Source organism: Leopardus geoffroyi, chromosome D1 (assembly GCF_018350155.1).
Source record: "Leopardus geoffroyi isolate Oge1 chromosome D1, O.geoffroyi_Oge1_pat1.0, whole genome shotgun sequence".
In the NCBI taxonomy this organism is placed as follows: Eukaryota; Metazoa; Chordata; class Mammalia; order Carnivora; family Felidae; genus Leopardus; species Leopardus geoffroyi.
In genome coordinates this window covers 59028336-59043728 of record NC_059329.1, presented here as the reverse complement: position 1 = coordinate 59043728, position 15393 = coordinate 59028336, and the positions used below count along the sequence as shown (strand labels likewise).

At 55.4% G+C, this 15393-nt stretch overlaps 1 protein-coding gene across 7 annotated transcripts in view; it reads right to left on the bottom strand.

Moving 5' to 3' along the window:
* Positions 1-13805, bottom strand: part of ARAP1 (ArfGAP with RhoGAP domain, ankyrin repeat and PH domain 1) — a 67264-nt gene extending 53459 nt beyond the window's left edge. For 3 of the 7 annotated variants that reach the window (XM_045484125.1, XM_045484126.1, XM_045484127.1), the window contains exon 1: positions 13679-13804. The gene's annotated coding sequence lies outside the window, so the exon portion shown is untranslated. Of the gene's footprint in view, positions 1-607; positions 626-13678 lie in introns of those variants that run through there. The other 4 variants (XM_045484122.1, XM_045484128.1, XM_045484124.1 and 1 more) reach the window with 3 other exon arrangements.
* Positions 13806-15393: the final 1588 nt, after the last annotated feature.

Here is a 15393-nt window from a genome sequence, read left to right as displayed (position 1 = left end):
CCTGGAAGGTCCTAACTGCTTCCGCATTCAGCTCTGAGGTCCCTTCAGCCAAGACCCTTCCCTCCCACCCCCCACTGCATCTTTAGGCCTCCTCCACACAGAGCTGTGCTCTGGTTTCAAGGGAAGGGACAGTGATGGGGGAACAGAAGGAGAGGAGGAAGGCAGGCCCAGGGTCCACACTGAGGCCTGAGGTGGTCCACCACTGATCCTCACCTCCCCTACATGCCCTCCCCTCCCACCCCAGCCACCCCAGCCACCCCAGCCACCCCAGGCAGGCTAGGCAGGGACCTTAGCATATACCCCTCAGGAAACCCCTCCAGTGGCCGGCACAGGAACCAAGAACAGTACACAACCAGCTGTGGCCAGGCCACAACCTACCCATACCACAAACTCACACCTCACACAGCCTCCAGGGACACACACCTCCTGCCCCACTCAGCAGCCACACAGCAGATCTGCCCCCCCCCCCCCCCACCAACCACCACACACAGCCTTCAGTCCCCACACTCCCTACCAACAACTTGACTGTGTACATCTGCCCCAGAGCCCCACAATGCCCAGTACCCTCAACTCCACCCCCCTCCTCAACATAATCACCAGATGATACCTATAGGCAGGGTCACATTTGATCTGCCGCCCTCCTGGGTGTTCTCAGGACTCCGCTAAGCAAGCAAGAAGCCTTGGAGACACTTCCCTTAGATATGAGGAACTAGGTGGGGGCTGGGTTCCTGGCCCAGAGGGTGCAGAAGTGGCCCCTGCCCCGCTGCAGAAGCTAGCTCCTTCCAGCCCAGCTAGGCTAGCAAGGCAGCAGGTGCAGCCCTCAGGCAGGCAGCTGACTGATCCTTGGGCCACGGGCCTACTTTCTGTCTCCCAGAGATGGGTGGCCGCCACATACAGGACCCAAAGAATTACAGCGGATTCTCCTGCCCTGCCGCAGCTCCGAATCTCTGTCCTGTCACCTCCCTGGCAGCAGATTTCTGTCCCATCCCGTCCAGGGTATGACCCTTCCTCTGGGGACCCGGGAGTGGTGGAGGTGGGTGAGGAGCAGCCCTCAGGGGAGGACTGAGTCGAGGCCCCACTGCCTCAGCCACTTGGTAGGAAGCTGGGGGCCACTAGTGAGTCAGAGCCATCTCCCGGCAAGATGCAAGGTAAGTCCGGGTTCCAATCCCGGCTCTATCACTTCTTGCCTGAAGTGCTGGGCAAGTCATGTCACATTCTGAGACTCAGTTTCCCTCTCCATAAAGCAGCGCTGTCACCCAGATGACTGTGACACGTCACTATGTATGTGCCAGAGACCACACTCACTCATCATCTGCTTATTCCTCTGCTGGTAAGACACATACTTCCTGTTCCTTTGCCCCAAGGCCTTGGCCACTCCTGACCAATGGGCCCTTGGTGCTGGTCTTGTAGCCAGTCTCTAGTCTGGACCCCTCCGCACTCTGGATTCTCAGTGACCCCAGACACCAATGACTACCACACCCTGCCTCCAGCCATGTGCCCCTGCAGGGCTCCAGACTGGACACCCCACTGCCCCTGGGCCTCATTCTGGGTGGCCCCAGCCACTGCACATTCCCACCCCACGATGAACTCTCCAGGGAAAAGCAAGGTTACCTCCGACCTAGGTGGGGCCTTTGAGCAAATTAGAAAAAATGCCTCCTCCTTCAGGGGCCCCACAGCGGGACGTGAAGTTCAGCAGGGAGGACAGGCTAGGTTTCGGTACCCCCCTCCCAGCTCTCACCTCACCCCCTTCCGACCAGGTACCCTTGGACAGTGCACAACATGCGCATCACACACAGTGGACCTGGTGAGAGGCAGGACGTCTTAACAACCTTCTTGGGGCAGCCCATTCAGCATCACCCTAATAAAATATAAAACCAGGTTTATTCATGACCAAGGCACAATAAAGACCAAGGGACAGGAGACATCCTTGACCTGAATTTCAGGCCTAGCCCTAACTCCCAATCCAATCTTGAAAGACCATCCCTTTCTACAACCTTCCTGTCTGTACTGTTTAAAGTTTTATAGTTGTGTATCACTTTTATAATTAGAAGACCAAATGACAAAAGTATCTTTTCTATTAGAATTGAGTTTGCCCCAGTTCGTTCCTCAAAACAATAGAAAGTAGCTTTATGTTCTTTTTTTAATGTTCATTTATTTATTTTTGAGAAAGACAGAATGAGCAGGGAAGAGGCACAGAGAGAGGGAGAGAGAGAATCCTAAGCAGGCTCTGCACTGAGTCAGATGAGGGGCTCAATCCCACAAGCCGTGAGACCATGACCCGAACCAAAATCAAGAGTCAGACACCCAACCGATTGAGCCACCCAGGCGCTCCAGCTTTGTTTTAAATTTTTTTTTTTTTTTTAAATTTTTTTTTTCAACGTTTATTTATTTTTTGGACAGAGAGAGACAGAGCATGAACGGGGGAGGGGCAGAGAGAGAGGGAGACACAGAATCGGAAACAGGCTCCAGGCTCTGAGCCATCAGCCCAGAGCCCGATGCGGGGCTCGAACTCACGGACCGCGAGATCGTGACCTGGCTGAAGTCGGACGCTTAACCGACTGCGCCACCCAGGCGCCCCTGTTTTAAATTTTTAAAAAATGTTTATTTATTTTTGAAGGAGAGGGACAGAGCGTGAGTGGGGGAGGGGCAGAGAGAGAGGGAGACACAGAATCTGAAGCAGGCTCCAGGCTCTGGGCTGTCAGCACAGAGCCAGATGCAGGGCTCGAACTCACAAGCTGTGAGATCATGACCTGAGTTGTAGTCGGACGCCCAACCGACTGAGCCACCCAGGTGCCCCACCAGCTTTATGATTTTAAATGTAACACGAACAGACCACTAAGAGAACTATTATAAATGAGACTGATTTCCTGAACCATCTGGACCAGAGAATAGGAAACTGAGAGTCAAAACTTCCTCCCTCCCACCACGGCTTATCCTCCCAAAGGTCTAAGACACAGCTTAGCAGATAAGGTCCCCCTCATTAGGACATGGAGGTCAGTAGCAGAGGGCAGCCCAGGGACTTTGATGGGAAATGCACTGAGGTCCATTAGTACCCATGAGACCCTAGGGTCCCTGTGGTTTGTCCTCTAGACAGCATCTGACCCCACCCTAGCGCCGAGCGTCACCCACGTTCCCCCCAAGCCTCACCCAGGGCCCCCTCATGCCCAAGCCCCACCCTAGAGAGGGTCAGATAGGGAGGAAGGTATGGGATGAAGTGTGAATATCTGCAGCACCTCACTTGCAAATACACAAAGCCGAACAATGACTTGGGGTTTAGGCCTTGTCAAAGTCTATGACATATGACTTGGCCAACCATCTCCAAATGGACCATTCTGGACCACCCCCTCCCATTTCCCCTATGGCTCTTCATTACCTTGTTTTGACATACACCCCCTCTCTATCCCACTGCTCCCATCCACCCCAGGCCTCCCCAGGCCAGTCTGGATCTCTGGGCCCTCTTCCCTTCTTCTGTCCTCAACCCACCTTTAGCCAGCACACCCACCAGCCCACCCTGTAACTGTCCCCAAGGCAGAGCTCCTCACCTAACCCTACCCCAGAGCCCTCACCCACATCCACGTTCCCCGTGCCCCAGCCCATGTCACCATTCAGGTGCAGCTCAGATCAGCCCCATGGCACCGTGGAGACCTGGGACACCCCCAGCAGGAGCACACTGGACTGTGGCCTGGTCCCCTGCCCTCAGTCACAGACAGTCCTCTACTGAGCTGGGGGCTTCCCAGGCAGGTCAGAGAGCACCTCCCTCAACGAAAGTGCTGGGTAAGGGGGAGGCCCAAGGTGCCACAGGGTAACCCCAGGAAGATCCTTCTCTGTGTCCACTGCCCCCTAAGACAGGGGTTGGGGAGAGAAGGGGTTCTTAACACTATAAATGAGTGAGTGTGAAACAGGAAGAAACAGGGCTGACCACATGCTGGGTGGGAGTACACAGGTCTACTGACAGACTCCCAGGCAGCAGGAGCAGACAGAGCAAGAGTCAGGTACCGGGACCCTCAGAAGGGTTGAGGGCTAGCCCTGGCCCTGGGGAGAGGGACAGAAGGCTGCCTGACTCTATCCCGAGTTGCCCCAGAACCTGATGTGCTCACTCACCCAGGAGGAGAGACTTCGTGGGCTCCCTTGCACCCTGGAACTAGCAGCCCTGGAGAACAAGGACCCGAACCTGCCATCCCCCCAGGTGGCCCCTGGAATGGAGAAGCCAGAAGATAAGCAGGCCCCTTGCTTGCTGGCCCCTGAAAGGGGAAGTGGTCTGTGCTGATGGGGTGGAGGTGAGCAGACTGGCAGGGCAGGGGCTAGAAAGGACCAGCCGCAAAGGCTCTGGCCTCCAATTTCATGTGTGATCTCAGCCTCCCCAACTATATAGTCAGACAACATATAGGAAGATTCCCTGACTCAGCCTCTCCTCTCCAACTCACAGAGAACATTCTAACCCACTTATATGACCCAGCCATCCCTGTCTAAAACAACAGAAGGTTGTGATTATGGAGTGCTTACCATCAGGCACTGTGTTAAACACAGTACGCGGATTGTTTCCTCATGACAGTCTAGAAAGTGGATGGTTTTTTAGCCTACTTTACAGAGGAGAAAAAAAAAAAGCCTCAGAAAAGTTAAGTAACCTGCCTAAAATAACACAGGAGGCAGAATCTGAACAAAGGGCTGCCTGGGCCCCTCTTTCTACTCATCTCCTCATAGGGCACACTGCAGAGACAGGCAGAAAGCAGGGCAGATTCAGGGAGGTCAGGTGGGCAAGAGAGAAGGAGCAAGCTAAGAAGGGCCTTGAAGGCTATGCTAAGACACTTGCCCTTGCTGTCCAGACAACAGGAAGCACCCTCCTGGGTGAGCAAGAAGGGTGCTTCGGGGATGCATCGTGGGGCAGGCAGATAGTCAGGCGCACTGGGGTGTCCACCACTGGGAGACTGGGAAATTCACATAACTTCTAAGTCTCTATTTTACCATCTGTATAATGGGGATTATGACAGCTCCACCTTGCAGGCTTCGGAGGAATAAACGTATGCCTTCGAAATACAGCCCAAATCTGACCAGTTCTCACTCCCCAGTGACTTCCCACCTCCCTCAGACTAAAAGCCAAAGCCAGCACATGGCCTACCAGGGTCCATGGTCTGTCCCTACTGCCTCTGTCTCCTTGCTTCTATTCCAACCCACTCTGTGTGCTCTTACCTCAGAGCTGGGCACTGGCGCTCCTTCTCCCTGGAATGCTTTTCCAGACATCTGATGACTCACTCCCATACTTTTTCCAGCATTTTCTCAAATGCAAGACCATCATTCCCTGAACACTCTACCTAAAAATGTGCCCCTATGAGTCCCTGATCCTGTGTGATTTTCAGCATCTCACTTATCACTATTGGATTACATATTTGGATGCCACTTATCACTGTTGGATTACACTACTGTATTACGTATTTATTTGTTAATTGCCAGTATCCTCAACTGGAGGACAAGGGCACTGTCTCATTCACAGCCCTATCCCCAGCGGCTAGACGCGTTCGGCCACTGGAAGAATGGATGAATGGATGTCCACATAGGCCTGGCTCACCTCAGTCAGGTGAGCCTGGGACAGGGGCCTGTGACACGGGTAGGGAGAGGGATGGTTGGACGAGGCAGGTGTCAAGGTTCAGACCGCAGTTCTAGGAGTCAAAGATTCAACTCTGAGGTTCCTTGGCCCCCTCTGTGGCTAGGCTTGCCCTTTCTCTCCACCTGAGGCTGCCCTAGCTACTTCCTGCTGTGCTGGCCTGATACACACTGCTCGGGGGAGCCCTCACCCACAGAGAGGAAATGCTGACTCTCAGACCCCCTCATGCTGCCCACCCCTCAACCATTCTCCAGAGCAGGTGAGAACCTCCCTAGACTTCCAGGAGTCTCAGAGACCAGCCCCCACCCTCTCTGCCATGCCTACCCCTTTCATGCTAACACCCAGAGGGGTTCAAAGGGCCTCCACCCTCTGGCTCCTGCCTCTTACTCCTCACCCATCTCATTCCCTCCACTCCTGCTGCCTGACACTTTACCTTCAGGTCTTTGCTTATACTGTTCCCTCTGCTTGGAACATCATTCTCTACTTTGCCTTTCAAGTCCAAGTGTCACGTGCTCTAAAAAGCAGTCTCTGACTCCCATGGCCACAGTCCTGATCACACTGGGATGTCACTATCTGTGACTGTGTCACATACACACACACACACACACACACACACATTCTCACGCCAGACCTGGCTGGGTGTTCCTCGAAAGCAGGACCAGGATCTGATTACCTTGCACCCCCTACTACCAGCCTGAGGTTGGCACACAGTGAATTTCTGTTGACTGAATGAGCATCTCCCAATTTTATACACAGAAAGCAAGTAGCCCAGGCAAGTGATGACTTGCCCAAGGTCACACTGCCATCAGTGGCCAGAGTGTGGCTGGAACCTGGCTTCTGGCCTCCTAAATCAGGCACTTCTCATTCCCCTTGTGCTCACCCAGTTATAGCTCTAACCTCCTGTCTACTACACACCCAGCCCTGCCTTCCCCCAGCTTTCCACACCCCCCAACCACCTGCCCCTTAGGCACTTAGGAACCACCTTATCCAACCCTCCCCTCTTCCAGAAGAGGAAAGTGAGCCCTAGAGAGGTGCAAGAAACTAAACTAACCAGTCAGGACCAGGACCTAGGCCCCCCCAGACTGAACCCCTCCGTCCTTCCACTAGCCTGTTTCTTGGAAGAACTGGGAGGGACAGTCCCCTCAGGTAACCTCGAAGTTACTGGAGCAACCCCCCTACTCCACATCGGCTAGGCCAGCCCAGCACTGAAAGATGTGGGTTTTCAGGCCACTGGCAGTAGAGGCAGATGAGTGTCCTGGTTCACGTCCTGAAACAGAAACTGGAACAGAACCACTAGAACAACCAGGTACTCCCTGAGTCTTTGGTCTCCCTAGACTTAGCACATCCATCTTTAGAGCTGAGGAGACAGGAGGAGGAGGAAGAGCCCCAGTCTGAGGGGAGAGGCAGGCCTTCAGCTGAGGCTCTGGCACCCCTTCAGCAAGCAAGACGGACCCCACCCCAAAGCCGTCCTGTTGTCATCTGGCAAAGCCCAGTCCCCACCCCTGCCCTCCGGGAGGCCCCTTTCTCCCCACCAGGCTGCTGGGGTGGCTTTGGGGAACAAACTATGGTATTTCAGCTGCAGACTCACAGCGGCCTGCCTGGATGAAGGTCCCCACTCAAACAGATAAAAGCCTTACCCAGGGGGCACCTGGGTGGCTCAGTTGGTTGAGCGTCTGGCTCTTCATTTCGGCTCAGGTCATGATCTCATGGTTCACGGGATAGAGCTCCGTGTTGAGCTTTGCACTCATAGCACAGAGCCTGCTTGGGATTCCCTCTCTCCCTCTCTCTCTGTCCCTCCTCTGATGGCTCTCTCTCTCAAAATAAATAAGTAAACTTAAAGGAAAAAAAAAGCCTCACCCAGTTCGCATATCAAGGAGTGCAAAGCCTGGCACTTCCTACTCCAATCCACCGGGACATGGAATGCTAACACCTGCACGCAGGCAAAATCGCAGGTCCTCCAAGGATGCGTCTGGGCCCAGGAGCACACACGTTCACACACGGACACACGCACAGTGCCTGCCCAGAAGGACGTGGAGCAGAAAGGAGATGGGAAGCACAACCGAGGAAGGAGCTTACCCAGTCAGGAAGTCTTCCAGGAGGAAGGCACTTCCCTCATGGGGAGGGAACAGGTCTCCTCCCCACGAGGCAGCTCCCACTCTCATGCCCAAGGCCCTTTGAGGGCAGCTGATGTGCCCATAGGCTCAGATGGGCACCGGAAGGAGTGGGTGGGGGTGGCAACATTGTGAAATATTCTAAGGCCCTGAGCCAAGGCCCGGCGTCCCTGCCCCAAGGAGGGGCAGAGTGCCTCCCTTCTGGCTCCCAGGCTCAGGTCTCTGTCCACCACTCTGTCAGGGCCCTTGAGCCTGGCTCTGCCCTCCAAGACTGGACCTGGGCCTGCTGAGCCACATTCCACGTTGGCCCCGGGAGGACCTGGCTCCCCCAGCAGTGTGACCCAGACCTTGCTCTGTGACCCAACCAGCCATCAGCCCTCCCTGAGCCTCCCCTTAACCCCATCCTGGTATCCAGCACGACAGCCCCACTGCCAGCAAGTGAAGAGGAGTCGTGGCCCCTGTCCGTTCCCTCCCCATTCTCCACCAAGATGGCTATCTCTTCCGCTACCACCTAGTCCCTTCCAGGATCCGGTTCTCAGATTTCTTGAAAGGCGACAGCTGGGTGCACATGCTGGGGGTGGTGGGTATAGACAGCACACAGAACCTGGGGGCCAGCTGTGCCACAGGCCTCCAGAAGCAATGCTGAGAAACTCCGGGCCTTGTCTGTCTGGTACCACCCGGCCAAGGTGTGGCACAGGACTCAGCCTCAACTTAGAGTCTACCCAGCCCAATTCGAGGCTTTGCAGGCTCTTGGAACCCAGATTTTTGGAAATTCAGAGGCTGGGAATCGCCAGCACACAAAGCTCTAGAATCCTTGAATCCCCAAAGCCTAGAATCTCAGACTCAGAATCCTAAAATCCCAGCTGCTCAATGTGAGGACAGGGTGGGTGGGAGTGAAGCGGAACGAAGAAGGCCCTCTACCCCACCTCACCTGCTCTGTTTGACTGGTTCCTGTCCTGATCTGTCCACACCTAAAGACTGCTGTGGAAGCTGCTGCTTCTTGCTCCCTCTCTGAAGATCGAGGGACGCTGAGTTCATTGAAGTGATCAGTCCAAAGCCTCTCACTGAACCAGAGGTCAGGGACAGGACTCCAGAGCCCTGGCCCTGGCATTTTGTGGAAAGGAGGTAAAGGGTGAAGAGGATGTCCAGGAGCAGGGCAGTGCCCTCTCGGGCAGTAAGGAAGGAAGCAAAGGAGACCCAGGCACACGGAGTAGCAAGATGCAGTGATAGCTCCCCCTTCCTGGGGGCTGACCCGCCCCAGGACTGGCCTGGCCAGGCCAGGCTCCCCAAGGAGCCCCAAGCAGCTGAGATCCCAGGTTGTGACCTCGAGTTCCTTGCCCTGGGAATGGGGACAGAGGAGTAGCAGTGACAGGGCCCAACTCTCCTCTTTCTCCCCCTTCCACACACATTTTTTGCCCTCACAATGAAGATAATAAGGAAGAAGAAGATTTTGCCACATTTCTCCCTCCTGTCGTCTGAGTAGGGTGGCCTCTTGACCCCTGAATCGTCCTCTGGACCCCGCTGGTACTGAGCACCACACTGTTGACCACAGCTGGTGCCTGCTTCTTGGCTCTCAGCTCTGGAACCAAGTTTCCCAGGTTTGTTCATCCAGTCACTGACATCCAGTTGTTCCATATCCCAGGTACCTTAAGAGGACTCAGGTTCTCGGTTCAGTCAGGGAGAAAGATCTGGACCCTGTGACAAGGCAGGTGGGCAGTGTCCGAGGGAAGCTCAGGGCTTCAGAGGCCCAGGAGGCCCTGACCAGGCCCCAGGTAGGGAGGTGGACTGCAGGCCTCAGAGCCTCTGCCTGGGTGCCGGCTCTAGCTCTCCCTTTCCTCGGCTGAGAGACCACACGGGCAAGTCACTTAACTTCTACTGACCTCAGTTTCTTCATCGGCAAAATGGGGGCTGGGGGAACCACTGTATTCAACAAAGCCCAGGGCTGCCGGGACAGGATGAGAGCAGTGAGCAGGTCTCCAAGAGATGCTCATCATCCTAGAGGCGGGCCCGTGGGGGGGCTCAGGGCTTGCTAGCGGTCAGTCCCGTCTACAAGCAGGATGCCCTTGCAGGCATGCCATCCTCACAGCTGGGTGCCAGCAATGTCACGTGACCAAGTGGCCCTCTACTGCCTGCGACCCAGACTAGGAGCTCCCAGGGTAGAACAGGGTTGGGATCTCCTCTGTCTGCAGTGTCTCCCGGTGCTCACAGTTCTCATTGTGGAGAGGGAGGAATTCAGGCTCCCAGCTCTTCCATGTAATGGATGGTCTCGGGCAAATCACTTTACCTTTCTGGGCCTGTTTCCTCATCTGTAAAATGGGAATTGGCACATACTCCAAGAGAACTGTTGAGGATTAAATCGATACCAAAAAATGCTTCCACAGTACTCGGCACGTACTAAGCCTCCAAGAAACAGCAGCTACTGCCACTATTATCACTACCATTAAACAATAATTCTGTTATCGAACTGGTCACTTAATTCCACATCCCGTCCCACCCACTCTGATTTTCCCGATGGCTGGGACAGATGTCCTCATTACAGGACAGACCTTCTATGTTCCAAAGGCTGAGACAGGGAAAAATTCCACAGGAAGGTCATGTGGAAGACCAACCATGCACTGCCCCCCTCCCCCAGCCCCAGCCATCCCTGTCACCCGGGGTCATCAGCCTCTTTGGGCCGTCCTCCCCGGAGCCCTCATTGGAACGTACAGGTCTGGGGGCCTGATGGCAGCAAGGGTAAGTGGCCAAGATAGCCTCTCTGATCAGGGCTGGGCGTTCTGGTGTCGAGTCAGCAGAAGGCCCTGAGCTTTGTGGGCATTGTACTCGTAGGGGATCTCTAAGGGCCCTCATATCCTCGTGCTTAGCACAGAACCCCTTCCTGAAATATGAAACACCCCTCTGTGCGGGGCTGTGAAAGGGGATGAGTCCAGGCAGACTGAGACTGGAGCAGGGGGTGAGAGGGGCCACCCAAGGGACTGGACTCTACTCCGAAGCGAGGGCTGCGTCTGCTTGGCTGGGGTCACACTCTGCTCAAGGCTGCCTTGGCCACCATCCAGGGGAAAGCCCCTCACTGAGTGGGACCCTGGACTGAGCTCAAGGAGTAAGGTCAGGCTAGGGGAGAGGAAATCAGGCCGAAGGAGGCAAACAAACTCCTGGGTCCTGATCCTGCCTCTACCACTTATTTGCTATGATTTAGGCAAATTACTTAACCTCTCTATGCCTCAGTCTTTTTATCTGCAGAATGGTACTTAACTTCTGGGGTTTCGGGAGGAGAAAGTGGTTAATATACATGAAAGTGCCTACACCAGTGCTATGTGCCTATTTACTGACATCTTTCTCGCAGATGTGATTACTCAGCTCTTTCTCAGTCTCTTCCCCTATGTTACAGGAAGGTGATCCCTGTCTCATGGAACGATGTGAGGTTAAAGAAAAAGCACAAATGTGCAGCGTCAGGCACATGATAGGTACTCACATCAAGGAGAGCTCCCTCCCTTTCCCTCTTCTTTCCCCATGAGGGCTCAGACCAGGAGTCGGATCAGTCCTGACCCCCACCAAGGCTCAATGTGTGATCCTGGTCTGATCTCTGACCCTTGGCTTCAGTCTCTCCATCTGTGAAAAAAGCTTCTGGGCCAAGTGGTCTCTGAGTGTCCGTGACTATATTATCTGCTCCCACCTCCGCTCCCTCCTTCCTTTTTCATTTCCAGCTCATGTCCTACAGCATCCCCTCTTGCTTCAACAGAACCCTTGAGAGCCTAAATTTGGGTGGAGGGACAGCTGGTGGGCAAGGGGTATGAGCCCTCAAGCAACCCAGGGCCCATCCCAGACGCCCAAGGGTTAAGATCCAGAGTGAAGGGCGGGGGATGGGGGGTGAGCGGCAGGGTCAGTGCTGGACAGGCGGGCCTGGAGCCCAGGGCCTGCCTCCCCTCCCCCCACCCTGGGAACAGAGGCTACTTGTTTGGGCATCAGCCGGCTGGCTTTGAGCTTGGCTAAAGGAAGAGAGGGGTGGGGAGGGGAGGGCCCCAGAGAACAGAAGGGACTCCCTGGTCTTCAGCTGATGCCCTACTCTGACACTAGGCTAGTTTACCACTAGCCCCTAGGACTCTCAGAGGCCCCTTACCCCTCTGAACTGACCCCTTCCCTCGAGGTTCTCTCTTTTCTTCGTTCAAACACTCACTGCCACAGACAGGATTTAGACTCAGGCCCAATTCTTACCCCAGCAGTCTCTCTCTGGAGCATGAGACGAAGACTTATCACCCCATCCTGCAGATGGAGAAATGGAGGCTCTGAGAAGTTTGGGGACTTGCAGGGTCATGTAGTGTTTGGTGGCTGTATAGGGACTACCCCACATCCCAGTCATCCCCGTTGCTCTGCAGGCCCCTTCCCCACAGAGCTCCAAGGAGATCTTTCCTAAGCTGTGCCCCTAAGCAGGACTGAAAGGCTAGGCAGGAGGAGGAAATAAGCAGCCCACCTGTGAAGTCCCGAAGGACCTAGGAGATTTGGATGGGAGAACATTTCTAGGGAAAGAGGGTGGGGAAGACAAGCAACCTGCACAAAGGGCTGAGGTTTCAGGTGCACAAAAGTATGGCTGGAGCCTGAGAGGTGGTGGGGGTGCGGCTGGGGCTGAATGGGAGGGCCTGAATGCCCCCAATGAAGCGTGGGGGCAATCTGGGTCCCTGGTGGCCTCTGCCCACTTCCACCTCACCTTTTGCCCTACTCCTGTGAGCAAGTGGCGAATAGGGAGGCAGGGTCTGGACAATCCCTAACCAGCCATGGAACACAGGGATGAGTTCTCTCTACACCCAGCTCCAGCTACCCCTTCCAGTCACACCCATCTCCTTGCCATTTCTCATATATACCATGAACGTCCCTGCTTTTGCACAAGCTGTGCTGTCCTCTGGAAGGTCCTTATCCTTGTTAATTGCCAGTTAACTGCCAAGGCCCATTCCAGTCATCTCTTCTTCCCTGGGCCTCCAAGAGTCCCAGTCCCTGATTCTACCTCAGTACCTGTCTGCACTTGTCTCTGTGACTCTGTAATGAGCTTGCTGGGAGGTCTCCCCTAACCTGGACACTCTCTGCTCTCCAAGGACAGACATCCTGGATGCCTCTGTCTGGACTTTGGTGCTCACTCAGCACACAGTCAAGTCCTTTCTGAGCACCTCCACAAATCTGTACCACCTTGTAGCACCTCCCCACCCCCAACCAAGCCTGGAGATCAGGGAAGCCTCCGCAGGACCGGAACTTTGGAGGAGGGGAATGCATATGCCAAAAGCCGCACTGTAATGGCTCCTGACCAGAGTTCCCCAAACACCAAAAAACCACCCTTGGAGATCTGGGACCAAACACCCACCCGATGCCCCCCAGGCTGCACTCCAAGCCAGCTCTCTCCAGTGCCAATAACCCTCTCCCGGCTTGACCCCATTCAGTGAACACACACCTCCTCTTTTTCCAGCAATTGGGCCAGGTAGGGGCTCTTGGGACGTCACGCCTCCATTTACTGGTGGGGAATTGAGGCGCAGGGACCGGAAGTAGTCTGCCCAAGGTCACTGGAACCCCAGGTACAGGGCACAGGATCATACGAATGCTCAGAGCTGTAAGGGTCTCCGCGCTCAACGGGACGAGAGCCACTGGAGCCTTCATTTCACACAGATGAGAAAAGCAAGGCGTCGGAGGGCTGGCTGGCTCCGGCTCCTGGGAGCCTTCATACCAAAGGACTAAGAGCTGGAAGTCCCCTCTCCCGCCGGTTCGCGCTCCTCCCCTGCCACCTCTGGCCCGACCACGCATCCTCAGGAGGCGACCCTCATCCCTATCACTAGACAGAGACGACAACTGACAGAAGAAACACCCGCGGAAGTGGACGCCGAGGGCACGGTCGGCGTGCGGCCTCGGCTTTCCCTTCTGCGAAATGGGGAAACGCCGGACAACACCTGCCGAAACGGCGGCGGACGGAAGAGGCCCCGGCAGCCGCACTTACCTGTTCTGGGCGAAGATTCCACGTGCGGACTCGGGGACCGGGGTCCCGGCGCCGCCACGGACTCAAGCCGCCGTAAACTCGCGACCGCAAGCGGGGCGCGCCCACCCCGCCGGGCGCTTCCGCCCGCCCCCACGTGATGCCCCGGGGAGCGGAGGGCGGGGAAGGCACAGGGACCCGCCCCCTCTTCGGCCCCGCCTAGTAGCGATCTTTGAGTCCGCTGGCCTGGCCCGCCTAGCGGACAGGTCAGACTGTGCGTCTCCCCAGCCCCTCTCGCTGCTTGCATGTCCGTCTGTCTCTTGAGGCTCAGGTCTACCTCCACCACCCCAACCGCTGTGTCTCCATCTCTTCCTGAGGCTCCCTGCCTCTTGCCACCCTTCTCCTGGAGACTCTACACCCTCACTCCCACCCCTCACTCCCACCCCACTCCCGTCCCAGGGTTCCAGACCCCCAGGGTGGAAAGGGGCTTTAGGAGGCAGGACGACCTAGGGTCCTGACCTCCTCCTCCTGGAAGTCCTTTCGCACCTCATTCTCTGAGGATATCCCACTTCCCTCCCTAGGCACACGCCCCCATGGGGCAGGCTGGTGGGGAAGAGTCCTACCCAGAGAGCTCAAGGATCCCTTGGCAGAAGGCTACCTACAGCCTGAGGTCCTGGAACCAAGGCATCTTCATTGGCCAAGACTGGGAGATTTCTGCCTATCCTGCCAGCACATACACAGATGAGGGCCCTGGGTTTAGCAGGAATTCCTGGGTCCTGGGTCCCTGTCACCTCTGGAGCCAGCCAAGCCAAAGACCTTAACTTCTTAACTTCTCTATGCTTCTATTTCTCCAAATGCCTGATGGAGATACTTGGAAAAACAGCTCTCACCAAGATGGGACGTGGGGATTGACTCTGAAATTAGAAGTCATTAATTTGAGCACCTACTACATGCCAAGCCCAGTGCTGGGCATCTTATTCCTTTTACCTAAATCCTCATACCTCTCTCCTTGAAGGCAAAAAATCATCACCCAGGTTAGGGATTAGAATATGAAGCTCCAAGTAGTTCCAGGACTTGTTCAAAGTTACAAAGCCAGTATTGGACAAGCCTGGGATTGGAACCCAAGTCTTGGTGAGTTATAGAATCTCTTGCCAACCCTTCACTGGACATTCACCCTGCCCCTCTAGCAAAGAGTTGATGCCACGCAGGCTGTGTCTTCCTGACAAGGCTAAGGCAAGTCATTTCCCAGGAGGGGAGGACAGGACCAAACCTTGGAGAGAACTTCCCAGCCCCAAATTCATATAGGATGTAGAAACATCAGAAAAGGGCAGAGCGCAGAGCCTTCCTCCCCACCTGATAGCAGGGATGGCCCTCAGGCAGCAGAGGTACCTGGAGGCCACAGAGAACAGGTGAGGTCCAGGCATCCCTCTAGGTCTCAAAGCCTAGAGCTCCAAGCAGCCAGATGGAACACAGTACCAGGGACTGGTATCTGACCACTGGCAAAGGACCGGGAGCCCCACCTTTTCTGTTAACACAGGTGTGAGGTCTTCAAAGTGACCTAGGGAAGGCTCAAATCACAGGACCTAGTCCCTCCACTGCACTTGAGTCTGATGACCGTCACCCTCAACCCCCAACCTTCCATCCTCCACTCTGAGGCCCACAGCCCTGTGGTCTGAGACCCAGGAACCTCTCCCCCTTCCTTATGTGATGACTGGAGAGTGTCAGATCCTCTACCAATG